The sequence below is a fragment of the Petaurus breviceps genome, unplaced genomic scaffold, assembly GCF_028583685.1.
Source record: "Petaurus breviceps papuanus isolate PSGF00001 unplaced genomic scaffold, PetGlider_PUasm1.0 90804, whole genome shotgun sequence".
NCBI lineage: Eukaryota > Metazoa > Chordata > Mammalia > Diprotodontia > Petauridae > Petaurus > Petaurus breviceps.
In genome coordinates, this window is record NW_027187348.1 from 4,182,994 (window position 1) to 4,204,421 (window position 21,428).

A 21,428-nucleotide genomic window follows, 5' to 3' on the forward strand; every position below is an offset into this window, starting at 1 on the left:
ACATTGGGTAAAAGCAGGATATTAATCCTAATAATTTGGTAATGTTCCAAGTTGGGGAATTGCCTTCTATCTAGCTAACATCCCTCCCCACCCCCACCACACCTGTAATTCCCTGTGATTGGCTCTTTTCATGATGACTAGATTATAGGAAATCAAGGCTGTGTTCCACCCCAGACATGGCTTCATTTCCTTTGCTGAGTTAGAAAATCACTGAATTTTTGGAACTAAAAGAGACCTTTGAGATTATTTTATAGATGAGGAAATAAACCCAGAGAGGAAAAGAGACTTTCTCAGGGTCACACACCTAGTTAGCATCGGAACTGGGATTAGAACCCAGGTGTCCCCAGTCCTAGTCCAATGTTTACTCTGTTGTCCCAGTTACTTTAGGGCTGCAGAATTCCATTTGAATGGGTAAGACGGTCCCAATGCACAGCCATTATCATTATGACAAAACAAACTGTGTGAAGAGCCCATTATAAAGGCAATCAGGGTTGACAGAGGCAATTAAAACACAATGATAATAAAGAATTTTCCAAAACACCATTAAATGTATACTGCAAAAAATCAAACACAATTTCCAACAGTTACTGAAAGCTGCATTCTTGTTTTAACTCTGGGACTGCTTTACAGGGCCCTCAGGCTACCACAACCAAACATTCCAAACTTTGCTATGTTCCTTCCACATTTCTCAAAAAAAGAGTTGGTTGGAAGGAGAGAAGTGATAATTTCTCTTCTTTCTTTTAAGAAGAAAAAAACTGTCTTTTTTAATAAAATGTATAAATATATATGTATATATACAAATGTATGTATATATATATATATGTGTGTGTGTGTGTGTGTGTGTGTGTGTGTGTATGTTATATATATGATTTATGAAATAAAACAAGCATGGGGCGGCCAGGTGGCTCAGCGAGTAAGAGCACCGGCTCCAGTGTTGGAATGACCTGGATCAAATCCGGGCTCAGATACCCAGCACCACACCCAGAAATAACTGGCCGTGTAACCTTGAGCAAGTTACTTAACCCCGATTGCTTTAAAAAAAAAAAAAAAGAAAGAAAGAAAGAAAGAAAACAAGCATTTCCATAATGGTAGCCATCTCTAGGGTTTGTAGGAATTTTCATTTTGATGTTCTGGGGGACATTCATCTAGCTGAATGTGTCCAGCACACAGAACAGAAAAATCAATGAGACACAGAAGGATCAGTCAAGGAGGTAGGAGGAAAACTGTCAGAAGGAGATGGAAGAGGGGGGGGGTTTATTTTATATATCTTGACTTTGAGTTTTGGGGATTTAGACACTTAGATTTTACCTTTAAGGCATTACTGAATAGGTGCTATTCAACAACAGAAGTAGCTTGGGCTTACCAAATAAGGAAGACCTAAAACTGTATCCCTGATACTTACTATATGTGTGCTGGCACTGGACAAGTCACCTAATCACTATGTGCCTGAGTCAGTTCCCTAGGACTTATCTCCAGAGCCATAACCAGTTTCCATCAGCCTCAAATGGAGAGAATTCTCATACCATGAATTCCCTTGGTTCCAATTCCCAATGAACACTCTATCCCTTGTATACTCCTACTTAGAAAAACCTGCTCCCAAGGAGGCAGAGTAGAACATCAAAGAAAAGAAAGACTGGAGTTTCATGCCTCAAGAACCTTTGGAAAAACAAAGATGTCTATGTTGTGATTCAAGGTATGAAGGGATTTAGGGAGGACATGCTATTAAAGGTGGCCCCTGGGCAACCAGAAATAGGGTATTAGAACTTGGGAAAGAGATTGAGATGTGAAAAATTTCAGAACTCTTCTGTATCAAACTGGCAATTGAAGTAGTGGATTGTATGAGGAAAGTTTCTGGACCACAGACATTTCTCAAGTCCCCCTTTCAGATACCCTCAAGAATGGATTTTCCTTAATTAACTTGGTCTTGTTAAACAATGCCAATTACCTTCAAGGGTCACCTTCCTTGGCATGGACCAAATACTATAGGGAATATGTGTGAGTCACAATAACTTTCTGTCTAAGGTAGATTAAGAAAATGAAAAGACCATCTGTAATTACCTCTTTGCCTTTTAGCTGGTAGGTGGTACTATTTCATATCTTGAAGGAAGGGGGGTGTTTCATGAGGTGATCTTTGGAGTTGTTATCTACCTCTAGTGATCAAGATGCCTGGTCTGTTTCAGGAGCTTGCCATTTGTATTTCAGCTAGGGAAGTATTCTATGTCTAACTTTCACATAATCAGGAAAGACTTCTTGAAGGCATCAAGTGGTCCTGTAGGCTTTAAAGGATGAATGTAACATTCCAGAAACTTTACTGTTAGTGAAGACGACAGATTCATAACCTGAGTTGAACAGAATTGATTTTCCCCAATCCCTCACCCATCTAAATCAGTATCTCACTCATCTCTCTAATAAATGCCAATAGGAGAACCACATCACAGATTTGAAGCTATGACTTTAGAAGGCATAGTCCAAGTCACAGTTCCAACCTTCCACATTTGATGGATAAGGAACTCCAGGCTGAGAAAGGTTAAATGATAAGCCCAAGGTGATAAGTAAATGGCAAAGTTAGAATACAAACCTAAGTCCATTGATTCCAAAACTTTCCACTACCTGAATATGTATTGAATATAGTCAATATTTTATTCCAAACACCCAGTATTTATTATATATTTAATTCCAAAACAATGTGAATACTTCCATTGTACAGGTAGGGAAACTGAGGAAAATAATGGTTAAGTGACTTTGCTGAAAGCATACAGTCTGGTCCAAGAGTTTAGGACCACTCTATTGCAACTCATGGAGTCTCTCTCATTAGGACCACAAAACCTCTGTCTGGACATACTTGGTTAGAGTATAAAACTAATGAGGCTAAGGTCACAAGTCCAATCCCCATATAAGCCACTTAGCTTCACAAAGAGAAAAAAACTGCCCCTTTGGCACAGACTGGCAGATGTGTTGCTAAGCCACTGTCAATGATATCAGAAAGATTGCCATAGTGGAGAAGGGAAAATACTGAGCAAATACTTTTTCCAAAAAGGGAGGAGAATTGAGACACCAAAGTATAGGCCAACGAATTTGCCTTCATTCCCAGAAAAGTTCTAGAAATATTTATAGAGGCAGTTAGTGAACATCTGGAAAAGAAAGTGCTCATCATGAACAATGATGTGATCCACCATCATGGGTTCAGATTCATTAAGGGTAGAGAATACCAGAATCATTTCTTTCTCTCTTTTGAATTACTACACTGGTATATCAAGGGAATGATGCTCTATTGTTTACCTGAATAAAAGTAGTCCATGATATATATCCCATGCTATTCTTGTGGAAAAGGTGAAAAGATATGGGCTAGATAAGAACAACTAAGTTATTTCAAAATTAGCTGAATGGCTGGTCTCAGAGAGTAGTCATTAATGGTTCAATGTCAATAATGGAGTGCTCCAGGAATCATGCAAGGAGAATGCAGTGGATAGAGCACTGGACTTGGAGTCAGGAAGATGTGACCTGAGTTAAAATTCAGCTCTAGGTACTTACTGGCAGTGTAACCCTGGGCAAATCATTTAATCTCAGTCCCACCCTCTGTAAAATGGACTCTACCTCTCAGGTTTATTGTGAAGATAAAACAAGATAATACTTATAAAGCTCTTTGCAAACCGTAAAGTACTCTATAAATGCTAGCTAGCTATCTGTGTTTGATCCTGTTTTATTTAACATTTTATTAAAGACCCACATAAATACATATATGGCATGTTGATAGAAATCTTGGAGGGATAATTAGCACACAAAAAAACTGAACTAGTATCCAAAAAATACTAGGACATGATGGGCTAGAACATTAGGCCAAACTTGATGATCTGAAACTTAATGAGGATAAAATCTAACATCTTTAATCTGGTCTCATAAACGAACTTCATAAGTATAAAATGAGGAAAGCATGGTTATGTGAGATTTTTTCTGAAAAATACCTGGACATTTTCATGTACTTCAAACTTAATGTGAATCAACAGCATGATGTGACAGCTAAAAAAGGGGGAGGGGGGAATGTGATTTTGAACTTCACTAAGAGAGGTATGGCTTCCAGGAATGGAGAAATGATAGTCCCATTATAGTTTGCCCCAGTCAGATGACATCTGTAATACTAGTTCTAAGCAACACAGCTTAGGAATGACTTTGATCAGCTGGTTCAGAAGAAGACAACCAAGATGGCAAAAGGTGTCATGTCCAATCCATATAATAGAATTTAGAACTGGAAGGGACATTAGAGGTTACCTAGCCAAATTCCCTCAAGTGACAGAAGAGGAAACTGAGGCCCAGAGAGATGAAATGACTTCACAAAATTATAGAATATTAGGATTTAAACAGATCCAATCCATACCCCACCCCCAAATTAAATCAGTTGAAGGAATGGGAAATATTTAGGCTAGAGAAGAGAAGAATTGGGACTAGAGGGATAACACCAGTTCTTTTCAAGAATCTTAAGGGTTGTCAAGTGGAAACGATTAAACTTGTTCTATTATTCTGTATGATCCCAGGTGATAGATGTGGGTAGAAGTTATAAAGAAGCAAATTCAGTTTTAATGTCAGGAAAATTTCCTAACAAAGTTACAGGCTAATAGAATGGTCTGCCTCTGGAGACAGTGGATTCTCCTCGATGGGAAAAGGAAGAAACAAGATGACCACTTTTCAGGTATAGTTAAGTAGGATTACTTCTGGAGTGTGGGTTGGACTAGAGGGCTGCTGTGAATCTAATTCTACTCTTAAATTCTATGATCCTCATTTTATAGCTGGGGAAACTGAGGCTCATAAAAGTTAAGGAACTTACCCATCATGATATGGTCAGAAAACATGAGAATCCTTAGGTCTCCTGACTCCAAGCACAAGTACTCAGAACATTACCTCTGTTCACTAAGTAAGACACTGTATACAGAACTATGGGGGAATATGAAGATGAATAAGAAATAGCCTCTGCCCTCAAAGAGTTTACAGTCTAACAGGAGATATAATATAGAGACAACAGCCTTCCCTCCATTGGTGCATTGTCCTAGACTAGAGCTTCCTGTCTTCTTTGCTCCTCTCACACTCTATACTTTATCATGCTTAACTGTGTACATGTCTCATCCTAAGGGCTAGACTCTGCCATCTTTTGTCCTTATATTCTCAGTGCCTTGAAGCATTTCTTGAATTATCCTGAATCTCTAAATAGATTGAAGAGAAAGTATATAGAAAGAGCCCTCATTTACAAGTCAAGAGACCTTGGTAGTAGTCTAAGCTTTGTCACTAAGTAATCAATTGACTTTGGAGAAGTCACTTCCCTTTCCAACCGTCAGTTTCCTCATATGTAAAAGAAGAAGAGACTAGATGATCTCCAAGGTCCCTTCCAACTCAAATATTCTATAAATCCATGAATCAAAAAAAATGTACTATGAGCGCCACAAGGGGGGATTATTTCCAGCTGAGACAGAGGCATCCTCTAATTTGCAAGGAAGCATTGTGAAAATTTCCACTAGCTTAGAGCCAAGAGACTTGGGTTCAAGTTCCTGGATCATCTGATTCACTAGCTGTGTGGCCATCAACAAATCAATTAACTTCTCTAAGTTTATGTTTCTTCATCTGTAAAATGATAATGACACAATGCAGAGTTTTGAGGCAAATGTCTTGTAAACCAGAGAGTGCATATTACATACCTAACATAGTCTCTATCATTCAACAGTATCAGGCTTCTGAGCTAATGCAGGTCCCTAAATGGCATAAAAATAGACATTTTTTAAAATCTCCATTTGCCACCACCGAAGCAGCTGCTACCAAAAGAACAAGCACTGCATGGAAAACCTGGAGGCCTGGGCTGGACTCCCAGTTCTGCCACTAGCTGACTGCGAGGCCCTTGGGCCTTTCCATATGAGGGTTGGTTGAAGAGAGAGAGGATAATTATCTTAGAAAAGAGAAGGTTAAGAGGGGATGTGCCAGCTGTTTTCAACTCTCTGAAGGGTGAAGAGGGATAAGCTTCTTCTGTTTGGCCTCAGGAAGCAGAAACCCAAAGCAACAGGTAAAAGTTACAAAGAAGAAATTCAGTTTGAATGTCAGGAAAAACTTCCTAAAAAACAGAGCTGTCCAAAAGTAGGGTGGGATGTCTTGGGAGGTTGTGGGCCCCCTGTGATTGTAGGCCTTTGAGCAGACTAGATGACTGCTTGTCAAAAATGTGGTAGGAGGGGGTGGCTAGGTGGCACAGTGAATAAAGCACCGGCCCTGGAGTCAGAAGTACCTGAGTTCAAATCCAGCCTCAGATACTTAACATTTACTAGCCATATGACCTTGGGCAAGTCACTTAACCCCAATTGCCCTGCCTTCCCCACCTCCAAAAAAAAGCAAAAAAACAAATGTGGTAGAATGAGATTCTTTGGGGAGCTATGGATTGGACTAGAGAGCCACTCAAGTCTATTTATATTCTATAATTTTGTGAAATGACTTCATCTCTCTGGGCCTCAGTTTCCTCTACCATCAGTTGAGGGTATTTGGCTAGATAATCTCTAAGGTTTCTTTCAGCTCTAAATTCTATGATTCTGTGACATCCTTATCAAGTTCATATTTGTAAGTCATAGAGATAAGAAGAGAGTCTGAGTTTGTGATTTCATTGGTTTAGGGCACTCCAGACAAGGAGCTACCTCAGTTAATTTAGTTCAGCACCTTGTCTGCAACTTAGTCTTAGAGAGTTTCCTAGAACACAAGAGGTTAAATGACTTGCCCAGGGTCACACAACTAATCAGTGTCTAAGAAAAGAATTGAACTCAGGTCTTACTTATCACAAATCTCATAGTTTATCTATTATGCCCCCTATTTGCCCATCTTCATAGGTATTCATTAAAAAATAATAATGATACCTAGCATCAATATAATGCTTTACACATGTTACTATATATATAAATTTATGTACGTATGCATGTATATTACAAAGTGCTTTGGACTTCAAAAGAACTCCTGTAAAGTAGATCCTATTATTATGCCCATTTTACAGATGAGGAAATTGAGGCTAAGAGATGTCAAGTGACTTGCACAAGGTCACACAACTAACCATCGAAGGCAGGATTTGAACTCAGGTCTTCCTGAATCTAAGTCCAGGACTCTAACCTTTGTATTATCCACTTGCCACTGTCTCTAAAGAAATGCATATTCTTTAGAGGACATATTTCCAATCATGGCTCACTAAATTAATGTGCTACACACAGAAAGAAGTCATTATCATTTCATGAGGATCCATCTGCCTTCTTAAATGGAGCTTTTTAAACCAGTGAGAGTCAGATTCCCCCAATCCCCAGATCACTTAACAAATGTTTCAGTAACTTTTACAAGGAATCTCAGACAAGCCAGTTTTGGTGAGAGCTAAGAAGACAAGCACAGCATGGAATGGCTCCATCTTCTAAGATCCAGCCCAAGGCACTGACCATAGCAAGCACTTACATATTGTTGAACAGAATGAAAAACATTTTAGCCCTTAATTAATTATAGAGTGTCAGGGCTAGAGGGTACCTCAGAGGTCAGCTAAGTCTAAATCTGAGTCTTCTGCCTTACTGTCCCAGATGACTCAGAAAGGGGAATATAGATTCAGTCCATGATCATGTCTTGACATGGTGGTGAAAGATAGGAGTGGGAAACACACTTCTACCATAAATGGAAACACTTTGGTGGCTTTCTGATCCCTTACTAATTTCCCCAGTTTGGAATCTCTACTCCCACATGTATCTACTTGCTTCCTTCTCCCTCTTGGAGTACAGTACCCCAGAGAAACTCAAGCTCCCTGCCCATCCTAGCCCAAGCTTGGTTCTTTGTTTACTTGGTTCTCAAGTCAAATGGCACAACTCCTTCAGCCAATGCATGCTTGGCCATCTCCAGTCATCCTGATTTATATCTGGGCACTGGACGCAGATGGCTCTGAAAGAGAAAGTGAGGCTGGGGACCATGCACAGTCCTCTTAAATCCAATTCACTTGCATGTCATGGCATCACCTCCCCTGATGTCATGGTCCTCTTCAAGAAAAAGGACAAACAGCAGTCACCGGTAAGCTGCCACCCACAGAAAAAAGTCAACTAATATCAAAACAGAAATTTGCAAATCTATATTCTTCCCAGCAATCCCAACACCCTAGCCCCTGCTGAAAAGTCTTTCTCAGAGACATTCACTACCTCCTGAGGCTGCCCATTCAACTTTCAGATAACTATCATTGTTAAGGTTTTCCTCACAGGAAACCAAAACATGCCTCTCAGCAACTTTTACCCATTAATTCTAGTTCTGCCCTCCCAGATCAGGCAGAACAGGTGGAATCCCTCTTTCTAATGACAATCTTTCATATATTAGAAGATAGCTGTCCTTCCAGCCTGATTTTTCTCTTTTCTCTGTTCAATGTCTTCAGTTGCTTCTCGTTTGTCAATTTTATCAATGAACTTCTTATAGCATCTAAAACACTGAGTTACTCCATCACAATGAACAATGTCCCTCAAAGAAAAAAAATAGTCAGTCACTCTCCTTTCCTTGGCAAATATTAGAAGAATCAAACAGCTGGAGTACAACCAGACAAGGCCAAGCAGAATGGTGAGGGGAAACCAAGCCAAGTCAAAGAAAGATTGATTGAAATAATTGAAGATGTTTAATTTAAAGGAAAGGAGATGTGTGGTAGGGGCAAGTTATAGGAGATTATTTTGTAGTTGTTCAGTGGTTTTTCTTTTTTGCTTTTTGGAGGGGGGAAGGCAGGGCAATCCAGATTAAGTGACTTGCCCAAGGTCACACAGCTACCGTGTTTCCCCAATAATAAGACACTGTCTTATTATTTTTTTGGAAAGAAAAACACCAGAGGGCTTATTTTCAGGGGAGGGCTTATGTTGTCCTGCCTCAGCTCTCCTCCGCGGCACTGCTCTCAATGGCGCCAGCAAGCAAATCACTGGGGAAGAACAGGATGACGTGCTCACTGCTGCAGCTCTGATTGGATGCAGCTCGGAGCACGGCATGCATTTCACCCGGGGGGGGGGGACGGTGCATACAGAGGGTACCGTAATGTAGCATGTAAGCGCAGGGGATAACCTTCACTACAGTAGCAATATCAATAGGGCTTATTTTCGGGGGAGAGCTTATTTTAGAGGAATCTTACACAGTAAGGGGAGGGCTTATTTTCGGGATAGGTCTTATTATCGGGGAAACACGGTAGTAAGTGTCTGGGGCTGGATTTGAACTCAGGTCCTCCTGACTCTAGGGTTGGTGCTCTATTCACTGCACCACCTAGCCACCCCCCCTCTTCAGTGGTTTTTCAATTGTGTCCAACTTGTTGGGACCCCATTTGGGATTTTCTTGCCAAGAATACTAGAATGTTTTGACATTTCCTTCTCAAGCTCATTTTACAGATGTGGAAACTGAAACAAGCAGGGCTAAGTGACTTGCCCAGGGTCACGTAGCTAGGAAGTGTCTGAGGCTGGATTTGAACTCATGAGGATGAGTCTTTCTGACTCCAGGCCTGGTGCTCTATTCACTGTACCACCTAGCTGTCCCCTGGGAAATGACAGCTGTCTTCAAATATCTAAAGGGTATCAAAGGGAAGAAAAATTAGATTTGTTCTGCTTGGCTGTAGAGATAAGAACAAAGACCAGTGGGTATCATTACAGAAAAGCAAATGTCAGTGCTAGATAAAGAACTCCTTCACAATTAGAGCTGTTCAAAAGTAGGATGAGCTATCTTGGGTGGTAGTGAGATCACTGGTACAGGAGGTTTTCAGATAAAGGCTACATGATCACTCAGAGATGTTGTAATTGGGACTCTTCTTACTTTTGCTAGACATTGGACCAAATGACCTCTGAAATGCCTACCAATTCTGCAGTTTTTATGTTTCTATGCTTCTTCTTCTTTCTTTTATAGTGCCTTGAAATCTGCTACTTACCAGAGATGGCTCTCTAAAGCAGTGACTTTCCAAGTACAGTTCTAGGGCCCCTGCAGGTCCCTGAGACTCTTTCAAGGGGATCTGCTGGTAAAAAAATGACTTTCATAATAATGCTAGGATGTTTTCATTTTTAATTTTGTAAATATCAATAGATACAGCCCAAATAGACAAAGGCTCTTTGAGGTTCTCAGTTTTTAAGAGGTCTTGAAGTCAAATTGTTTAAGAATTGTTGCTCCAAGACACATCCCTTCTCAAAATTCTATGAATCTGCGACAGATAACAAATGTTCCTTGCTTTAAAATTCAGAAATATATAAGCAAGTGTGGTCCTAAAGCCAGAAGACAACATTGTGCCACCAGAAAAATGCTGGAAATTAATTACTAGAGATCATAGGGCTGAAACGGATTGATGATGATAGGAAATAAGTTCTTTGGAGTTGCAATTTACATGATGTACATAAATATACATTATTTTAGTTTTATGCAAGCCTCAAAGAAAACCCTAAGAGGTCAATAATATAAATATTACTATATGCATTTTTACAAATAAGGAAACCAAGTCTCAATTTATGTGACTTGAATGAGGTCACATAGCTAGAAAAGGAAAGAAATGGGAAAAGAGTCCAGGTAACCTGATTCTCCAACCCCCATGTCAGATGAGTCTGTCTCATAGACTCTTAGAATGTCATAGATGGAAGAGATCTTGGAGATTATTTATTAAAAAATACTTCATTTGGTGGGGTGTAGAAATCCATCTTGCCCCACAAGAAAGTAAGGGGGAAGGAGATAAAGAGAGGTATGGGGGCAATATATGAGAGGATAAACTGGGAGAAGGAGTAATCAGTATGCTTGCCATCTTGGGGTGGGGGATAGGGGAATGATAGGGAGAAAACTTGGAACTCAAAATCTTGTGGAAATGAATATTGAAAACTAAAAATAATCAAATAAATTCTGAAATTAAAAGAATACTTCATTTTACAGGGGAAAAGGGAAACTGAGGCCAAGAGAGACTAAGTGATTTGATCAGTTAGTTGGTAGCAGAGCCCGGAGAAGAACCTACATCTTGAAATTGCCTTCTGCTTCCTACAGACTATACTTTTTTTGTTTTAGGTAATCTTAACAGGTGGAGGAAGGTGGGTGAGCAGGCAAGCTGGCAAATTCAAGAAGTAGCTCAATTTAGAAGACAAGAGAAACAAAAAAACACAAAATGTCTCACTTGTTTTCTTTAAACCAACATATGTCATAGACATTTACATTACAGATATGACATTGCTTAATCTCCTCTTCTCTTGTGTTCATATTGTCTATCCCTCCTAGCCAAGACCTCTCTTAGTTTCAAGGCTCTTCCTCCTTTATTTCCATACCATTTATTCTAAACCCACCCACACTTTAAGCTTCCATTCAATTGTAGTCTCATGCACAAAACCATCTCCTGTCTTCTCTGGTCCATACTGCCCTCCCTAGCAAATGTGAACCTAGTAGATGTGTTTTTAATATTTTGATCATTATATTTAATTTAATTTATTTCCTTGGCAATCCTATGTATTTTATTTTATACATTTAAGAATATTTTTATGAGAAGGGAAATATAGATAAGCTCAGTAACATGCCAAATGGATCTAGGACACAAAAGATTAAGAACCCTTAGTTAGTGGAACTAATGACTTGGATACAAAGGACCTGGGTTCTTATCCTAAATATAAGTTAGGATATATTTATTTGCTATATTTATATAGGATGTTTTTATTTACTAATTGCATGAACTTGGGTAATTCACTTAACCTATCTGAGCTTTACCTTCCTCAGATGTAAAATAAGGATAATAAAATACACTACCACCTATCTTACCTTACAATGGGGAAATGTATACTATATATTTAAATAGTATGAAAACCACTCAATACTATTTAAATTTGTTGTTATAATTATTTGTTATTACAATGTAGAGAATAATATAAGGCATATAATTAAATATTAACTATCTTACGTGAATGCCTTCTCTTCCCATTTCAGAACAGCCTGCTGGTTGGTCCCCTTGCCTCAAGTCTCTTCCCATTCTAATAATACAATCCATCCATTTGACCCAGCTGGCAAACTGACCTCCCCATTCACAGGTCTGACTATTTCACACCACATTCAATAAATTCCATTTGCTCCCTATCCCTTCCAGGATCAAATATAAAAACCCTCCTTCATGCTTTGAAAGTCCTTTGAAACCTAGTCCCTTCCTACCCTTCTTCATACTCCCCTACAGATACAGTGATCCAGTGACACTGACCTCCTTGCTGTTCCTCACACAGGACATCCATCCTCCAACTACAAAAATTTTCACAGACCATCCCCTGGACCTGTGATGCTCTCCTTCTCCTCATCTCTGTCTCCTGACTTCCTTCAAGCCTCAGCTAATCCCACCCTGAGTTTACCCTGTACCAAGCTTGTTTGTACACAGTCAGTTGCATGTTGTCCCCTGCATTAGATGGTGAGCACCTTAATTGCAAGGACTGCTTAGGGCTTTTCTTTTTTTATTATATCCCCAGTGCTTAGCACAATGTGTGCCCTATACCAAGAACTTCATCAGTGCTAGTTATCTGACCAACTATAAGCTTTTCAAGGGCAAGGCCTATATCCAAAGAATTCTGGTACTCACAGATGTAAGCACCATACCCCAAGCTCCTCTCAGAAACAAAGGCCCATCTTTGTAATACTAATATTCTTCTGGCGAAGCTATCTGGCTATGAATTATGGAATACCAGTCTCCAAAGAATTAAAGTAAAGGGTCACCCAAAGGGCAATGGAGAGACAGTAAATGGTCCAAATAGGCTGTGGCATTATTATCCAATGAAGAATTACACACCAGAAACAGCAGTAAGGCTATCATCAAAGAGATTTATGACTGGAAAGGAGGTAGGCCAGCCATGTATCAAGGGTGAGGGGTACCAGATGGACAGCCTGTGGATTGCAATCCATGCAATGTTAAATAACCTAAATCAAGGGTTCTTAACCTTTCTATGTGTCATGAATCCTTTTTGAATGTCTGGTGAAGCCTACAGACTCCTAAGAATTGTGTATTTAAATGAATTTTTACAAAAAAAAAAAAACACAGGAGTGCAAAGGAAATCAACAATATTGAAATAGTTATCAAAATATTTTTTAAAGTACATAGATACCAAGTTAAGAACCCATAATCCTAAGAATGTTGGGTAGATTCCTTACTGAAGGATTTAATAGAAGACATGCCTAAGAGTTACACAGAATAAGAAGGCATGGATAGGTTGCAACCAACCACTGGAGGGAGTACCTACATGGACAAATAGATAATAAACCCATCAAAGAATCAAAGTCCAGGTCACTTTGCACTCTGTGACATATTCCACACATGTGCCATATATTTAACACCTTGATGTTAGCCCATCAGAAAATCAAAGAATTTTAAACTTCTAAAGGACCTCAGTGACCATCTGTAGGTCCAATAGCTTACAAAAGAGTCCCCACAACAAACTCTGGCTAAAGTGATGATGTAGCTTCTACTTGTAAACCTCCAATAAGAGGAAATCTAGTCTACATTTGGACAGTTCAGTAAGACAGTCTGATTCGTCATCTTTTATCATGACACTTCTCTATTCCCAACCATACCATGTGCAATCTCAGAGACAGCAACAGATATTCACTGAGGACCCACAATGTACAAACACTGTGCCAAGTGCTAAGGAAAAGTCAGACAGGGTCCCTGCCCTCACAAAGCTTAAGTTAGGTAGAAGGAAGATTTCATATGGACACAAGTATAATATAATCTCCTATATATATATACTGTTCTTCACTTTACACCTCAACCAGGCCTACACAGTAAAGGAAACCTACCCAGAGATGGAAAAACAGACCTTCATTACATAGACAAAGTCAAGTGGGGAATTACATGATGGCTCAGTGACCATATAGACAATATGTATAATTCAGTCTCCCAAATCTACTTTATCCCCATAGAAAGGTTTGGAGTTTTGAATTTTTAACTGTTTTATTGTTCAAGGTGGTTTTTTTGTGTAATTATCACATTCCACTGACTTTTTCCAATACAACTCCTAATAGATGCCTCTCTTGTAATAAATAAATACTGTTAAGCAAAACAAATCAACAATGTTTGAACTTTGAACATGTCTGAATTATGTGTTTTTAAATATCTTGATTATTTAGATAATTATGTCTGTATAGACCATGTCTCATGTTATTATCAAAATAAGAGGTAGGGAAGACATATGAGCTCTGATTTAAAAAAAAAAAAACTCTCCACATCCAGTGATGTGGAAATGTCTTTTTTCCTAGTACTTAAAAAAAATTATTCAAGTTGAAAAACTTTGCAATTTCTTTGGCTTCTTGAAAGGACAGGCATGAACCCCAAACTGAATGCTATTAGGAAAGTCATTGAGCTAGCCACAGAACTGCCATAGCCAACTTAGCTGAAACAGGGAGTTGTGGCAGCACATTAACTACTGCTAGGCAAAATATCCAGGGTCCACATCTATACTCTCTAGAGAGTGTGGGATGGACAGACTGCCAACACAATGCATCACACTCGTGTATCCATCAGAAGATTATAGAATCTTTATCCAGATATGTGAAATTACTTAGAGGCAGAAAAAGTAATAACTACTATCCCTCCCTATGGTAAAATACTTAAGCTACTGAAGGCATTCCTCCTGGTCCTATTTAAAGTTCCTGGAATAACGATTATATGAAAAAGATAGGCTTGTTTTTGCTCTAAAATTCTATGATTTATTAGTGTTTTTCCCTTCTGCACCAGGACTATTTATGTGATGAGTAGCAAGCTATTTTTACTTGAATAAATGGTGTGCTTATCAGATTCATAGCTGAAAAGGATTGTTAACATGTTGGATTAGCAAAGTAAGGATCTGAAAAGATTTTGAAAGACTAGAACAATGGTTTTATTCTACCAAGATATAATTGAAGAGAGATAAATGTAAAGTCCTGTATTTGAATTAAAAAAATAAATTTCCTAAGTCCAAGATAGGAAAGCTATGTGAGGCGAGACAACAATTCATATGAAAGAGACCTGTGTACGTTAGTATATTGAAAGGTCAGTAGGCAAGATTCAATGGAGTCCCAAAATTTAATGTAATCTTAGATTCCATTGAGAGGCACTGTGTCCAGAATGAAAGATGTGATGTATCCTCTGTACTTGTCCCAATAAGACTACATTTGGAGTACTGAGGTCAGTTTTGTAGACTCCGTTATGGGAAGCTGTCAATGACCAGAGAAGGGCAACAAGAATACGAGAAAGCATCAAGATCATGTCATCCTGGGGGCAGTTGAAGGAACCAATAATAGAGAAAAGCAAACATATAGGTGATATAATAGTTTTCTTCAAGTATTTGAAAGGCTGTTGTGTGATTAGTGGAAGGGAAGAATTAGATTTGTTCTGTTTGATCTTAAAGAAAGGGTCAATTTAGATACAGTCTTCCTAATGATTAAAATTGTTCAAAGTAGGACGGGATGCTTCAAGAAGTAGTGAGTTCTTCTTGACTTGAGATTTTTAGGTACAGACTCAAAAACTTGTCAGGGATGCCGTAGAGGATCTTCTCTATTATTCAGGTGAGGGCTGAATAGACTCTGAGGTTCCTTGCAACTCTGAAATTTTGTAATCATATGATTCCAAATTTTGATATAGATCAATAATCTGAAGTAAAGAACGGCCGCTGTGATTCTGCTAACTGATAAACACTTGCTTATTGTTGTGGGCTCATCCCATTGAGAGTTGTAGTGTCAAATTCCAACAGAAACAGGAGTCTCCCTGCTGCCACATACTGACATAGAGAACCACATATTATCTATATTTTATTGTATTTTTATTTATTTTATTAAATATCTCCCAATTACATTTTAATCTGTTTGGACTGGGAAATGTTGCAGATGATAATGTGGTCAATTGTATTTGACCCCTCTGATCTAAAAGACTATCTATCTCTCTAATACTTCCAAAGACCTATGATTTCATTAGACATTTCCTCCACTGTCATGAATTCCTTCCTCTATGTGTTAGCCGTTAATTTCATGAGTTGTTATAGTCCCCCCTCAAAAAAAATTGGCAGTCAGCCTTCTGTTGTCTAGGGACAACTTTCTCTGAAGTCGACTAGTCCTGAGACAAGGCACACAGTTTATCACTAGGATAGTACCCAAACTTTTCCAAACCTACTCTTCTTCTGGACTTCCCTCTTACTGTCAAGGATACCCCCATTCCTTCAATCACCAACATTTACAACATTAGTGTCAACCTCCATGACACACTAACCCTCATTCCTCATATCCAATCAGTTGCCAAATCCTAGCCCTAGTTTTCTGCCCTTAAGTCATTAAACTCCCCCAAACCTCAGTTTCTCCAAAAGTAAAATTCAGAATATAACTAAACTCAAAATAATCATAACCCCCTTAGGCTTGTCTTATACTTTTACAGTTTTCCCTTCTCATACCTATTTTCTCATTTAATAATGAGAACAAGCCCATAAAGCAGATAGGTCAGGTGCTACTTCCTCTACTGAAAAGAGGAATCTGAGACCCCACAAAGTCATGACTTGCCCCAGTCACATGCTTAGCAAGTATCAGAACCAAAACTTCAACCTAGGTTTTTCTGAGTCTTGGGTGAGCACTCCTTTCCATGACTTGTTCTTGCTATGTCTTGAGTTTCTCTGGAAGAGTTTCCATCAATTCAGTCATTTCTTACCAAGAATTAGAACCAACATGACTGAATTACTCTTCCCTCCTACAGATTTATCTATAAATGTGAACTAGCCCTATTCAAACAAGGTAGTAAAGGTTTGGGGTGGGTTTGTGTTGTTCTTAAGGGTTTGTGGAAAATGGTAAAGAGAGGAATATTCCTGCCAACTTTGGGCAAGAGGGTAGGGAAGTGGGAAGGAGGCTAGAGATGACTAAATTTTTCCAGTTTGTTTTTAGCAGTCCTTGAGTTGGGCCTTTGACTAGATTCTATATCTTTTTCTCTCTGTTGCTTCCAGAACTATGACAAAGAAAGGATGAGTAGAAAAAACATTTTAGCCCAGGCCATCCCTACTATTCCATTCTGCATGATGCCCGCACCAAAATTCTGATGAAAACAGTAAATCTGCCCTGGATTGCCTTAATACATCTCTCAGACCATAAAGGGGCAATTCTCAAAGTTGCAAGAGACCATAAGAGACAGTATAGTTTTCCCCTCTGTTTTCACGTAGATAAAATATTATTCCATTTTACAAATGAGGTTGCTGAGACTGAGACGTTAATTTACTTGCACAAGGACACACAGCTTTTAAGCAGCAAAGGAGAAACTGAAACTCACCAAGAATCACCTGCTTTCTAGTGAGTGCAGTGTTCTTTTCCTAGGATCACCATGGGTTGAATCTGGTTACCCAAGAGTTGATTAGGGGAAAAGTGGACAAATAATGTTATTTTTTTCTGGAGGAGCCCCAAACATCTAGCTTTAACTGGGCCTTCTCCATGCATGCATGGATACAGTTATATGTCAGGGAGAAAGCAGAACTTTGACCAAAATCTTTCTCTGTAATGAGATCTTGAGCTCCCATCCTTGTTCGTTTTTAAACCCAATTCCTCAAACACTGTGTGACACAATATCCAAATTCTACCCTTTTGCTAATTTAACAAACCATTAAGAGTTTTCTGTTTGCTTCCCAAAATATCACAAGAACATTGTGTGGTGCTGGTTGATTAACACAGTAGAAAGTCTTCATTTTGCTAATATGTTTCACGCTTCCTATGGGTCCTGGCAATTTCACACTGCAAAAGAAATTAAATGAGTGTTATATTTTGGGAGGTCTTCTAGTGTTAGACAGAGCAGGCACCATTCATCTGAAAAGAGGGCTGGGCTGATGAAGTCCAGAAAGCTGGAAGAAGAAGATGGAGAACTAAAGAGAGTTCTGAGACTGAGACCTTGAAAAGATATGAGAGCTATTGGCCTTTATGAGTTCCTGGAGCTGTAGGCATCATAAAGGGAATCTTTCCAACAAATCTAGAGAGCAGTGTGCTTCTCACTTTCTCATATATAACTGCCATTCTGAAGATGACCTGTTTTAAGGGCTATGAGCCTGGAGTCAGGATAAGTAAACTGAGTCAGAACTAATAAGCTCACATTTCCATAATACTCTTCATTTTACGAAGGGAAAAAATCACAACATTGTTAGATGACTAGAACCTAGTTATTGTCTGCATTTTACACATAAGGGACACTAAGACTTAAAGCAGTGAACTGATTTACTCAGGGTCATGTAACTGGCATGTAGGTAAGCCAGGACTCAAACCCAGGGCATCTGATGCCATATCCAATATTTCTTTCATTTTTCCTAATCTTTCTTTCTAATTGTTTCTTTACAAAACACCTTGTATTGGTGTCCAAGTGTGTTCCTTTTAAAATGCTGAGGTAGCAAATAGTGGATTTTAAAATTTTAAACCTTTCCCAAATTCCAGATTGGGGGTGGGGGGGAGGGTGCTGGACTGGGTCTTAAGATTTACAATACTAATCACAGGATTAACAATAGACTGGGTATTTTGTTCACTTATGTGACCTTCAGGCAAGATCTTAGGAGCTGGTGGAAGGAAGAGAGTCCAGTTTCAGGAGATTCTTAAAACAGGTCTTCTAATGTTTAAGGCGTATATCCTTTGGATCAACTTCAGACACTTGTCTGAAATATTCAGGACAAGAACTGGGTTTGAATCAGGGTTTGCAAACCTCCTGGGATTCTCCCATCACTTAATCTTGACAATATCTACAGAAAGACCCAAGCCAAATATTCTCTGTTAAGTTCTTCCAAATGTCTTACTAAAAGGACAGGCATCTGCAAGATACTCTGGCTACCAGAAAGGGTGTGTGTGTGTGTGTGTGTGTGCGTGTGTGTGTGTGTGTGTGTGTCTGTGTCTGTGTGTGTCTGTGTCTGTGTCTGTGTCTGTGTGTCAGTGTGTGTCTGTGTCTGTGTGTGTCTGTGTCTGTGTGTGTCTGTGTCTGTGTTTGTGGTATGGTGTGTGTCTGTGGTGGGTGTGGTGTGGTGTCTGTGTGTATTTTTTTTAATACCAAGTCTGTCCCTCTGGGTGAGTTACCCAAACTGTTTCCAACTTCTGTGAGAACTAATAACTTCTCCACCCACTTTGAAGTTTTTGAGACCAACAATAATTTAATCCGGGCCTTTTCACAAGATTGTGGCCAGAGGCTTTCCTGGGGCCTCTCACTTTGAAGTAGAAATTCCTCATATCACCTTGTGACTCTTCACCCTCCTTTGACCAACAACCTTTGCAAAAGCAGAAGGCTGGAATCAGTGCTGCTCCTTATATCTAAGGTTCCCCAAAAGTTACCTACAGCAGATAGCCCTTTTTCAAATGTAACCACTTAAAGAAAGAGCCAAGAAGTAGTCTCACAAGGCAGTCCCCTTGGTAAAGAAAGGCATGTAACTATCACTGATAAATTTTCCCCTGCTCCCAGCTTCTGGCCTGGGATTGATGTGAGGATAATGCAGATGTGTGCTGGAAATTAAACAGTATGCTACCAGGGTGGCCTGGATTGAATTCAAGCTTGCATTCAGGCCACGGCTCACTCAGCATTTATTCAAGAAGTTCCCTTTCTAAAGAAATCTCAGACCATCCCAAGGCTAACCCTCCCCATTCCTCACAAAAGAACGAGGCCCACTAACTGTACTTGGGTAGGTCCTCAAATCAGAATAATGACAATAAAAAGGGAAAGAGGGTATGTGTATCTGTAACATGCATTAAAATAAGCCACTTATTTACATGTCCAGAAATCGAGGACTTCTTCGTGGTGCTTTGCTTATGAAACCCAAAAGTTACACTATTCCCACATTTATAGTAAAATAATTTGCAAGCATCATTTATTATTTAGAAGGGAAAGAAACTGTGAGTTCATATTAGTCAAAATTCAAACAAACCAGCAGGAGTTACAACATGGAAGGGCCCTCTTGGAAAAAAAAAAATGTTTACTCCTGCTTTGAGATACAGCCTATCTTGACTTGCAAACACATTTCAGAACTGGAATGCTGAATGTTAGCTATTTTTAGACTTTGTCAAAGACTATTACATACACCCTTGCTAGAAATTAGAGGGCTCAAGAAAAGGGGGGGGGGAACTTGTGGCTAATTTGAAACCCCCCTCCCATATAATTAGCAACAGTAAAATAACTGGGAAAGAAAATTTAAAAAGATCTTTTTCTAGGGCGAACTTAAAACTCTTTTAAATTTGAGGGGTTTTTTTTTTTAATTATTTAAACACCTGAGAGTAAATTTAATGTTCAATTCTGACTTCTTCCTGGGTGGAATTGTGACCACTTTTACCCAAAGTTGCTAGGTTTTATGTGCTTAGGATAAAATGCCCGTCTGAAATAGTTTTTGAAATCTCGACTTTGAGAGCATGACTTGGTAACATTCCCAAACTTCAGGGGTTAGCAGAGGAGCCGGCCTGTTCCCAGAACTCAATCACACACATAGCAATATCACCCCCGAAGACCAGCTCTTTTCCAGGCAGCAGGATCCCAGCGTTTCCGTTGGGCTGACTGTACCCAACCCATCAGAAAGTGGACCATGCTAATATCCAGTGTGAGCTTATTAAACAAGCTGAAACCCAATCTCCAATTCCGGCTGAGCCGCCTGCAATAACGGACTAAATCGCAAACAGCTCTGGCCTTCCTTAAAATTTCCAACCTCGTTCACTGCTCAACGGGAACAGAAACGAATACAGGGATGAACTGGTGAATACAGCATTCCTCATGATTTTTTAAAAGATTTTCATCTTTTAAAAATGCACCAGAAGCCAAAGAGCACCGACAAAAAGTCCGTCCTAACAAACCTGCCTTTGGCATCAAGACAGCAACAAACATCTATCTCCGTCCGGGCTCCTTCCCCGCCCCTCACCCCGACCTTGCACTCTTGCTATAATTCCTAATTTCGTGGAATGCATTGCTGGACTGTTTATCATAACAGTGTGTTTAAAAAAAAAAAAAAGATTCTTCTAACTCTTGCAATTTTCTCCCTCCTCCTCCCCTTTGGCAGGGGCCACTGGTAGGAAAAGCCTCAAAAAAAAAAAAAAAAGCAGAGCAGTGAAAACAGAGAAACAATAGGCAACCGTGGCTTTGACAATGCTCCCCCTGAACCTTCTTTCTGCACCTGCTGCGACACTTGCATTCAAGAGCCAGGGCGGCTGCCATCGGAAGCATGGACAATGGCGTGAGGGACACAAGGCAGGGGGTGGGGGGCGGGTGGGGGGAGAGGAAATCAGAGGAATTCAGAACTAAGATGGCAGGGCTCTCACCTTTTCCGTTTTTTTGCGAATAGTCTGGATGGAGGCGTCCCGCAGAGAAGAAATAAAAAGAGTGTTCTGAACTGTTGGATGGTTCTGAAGGCTTCTGCATTTGCAAACGCATTTTAGAAGTATTTGTAGGGGCATATTTACTGCATGCCATTTCTCTCTCTCTCTCTCTCTCTCTCTCTCTCTCTCTCTCTCTCTCT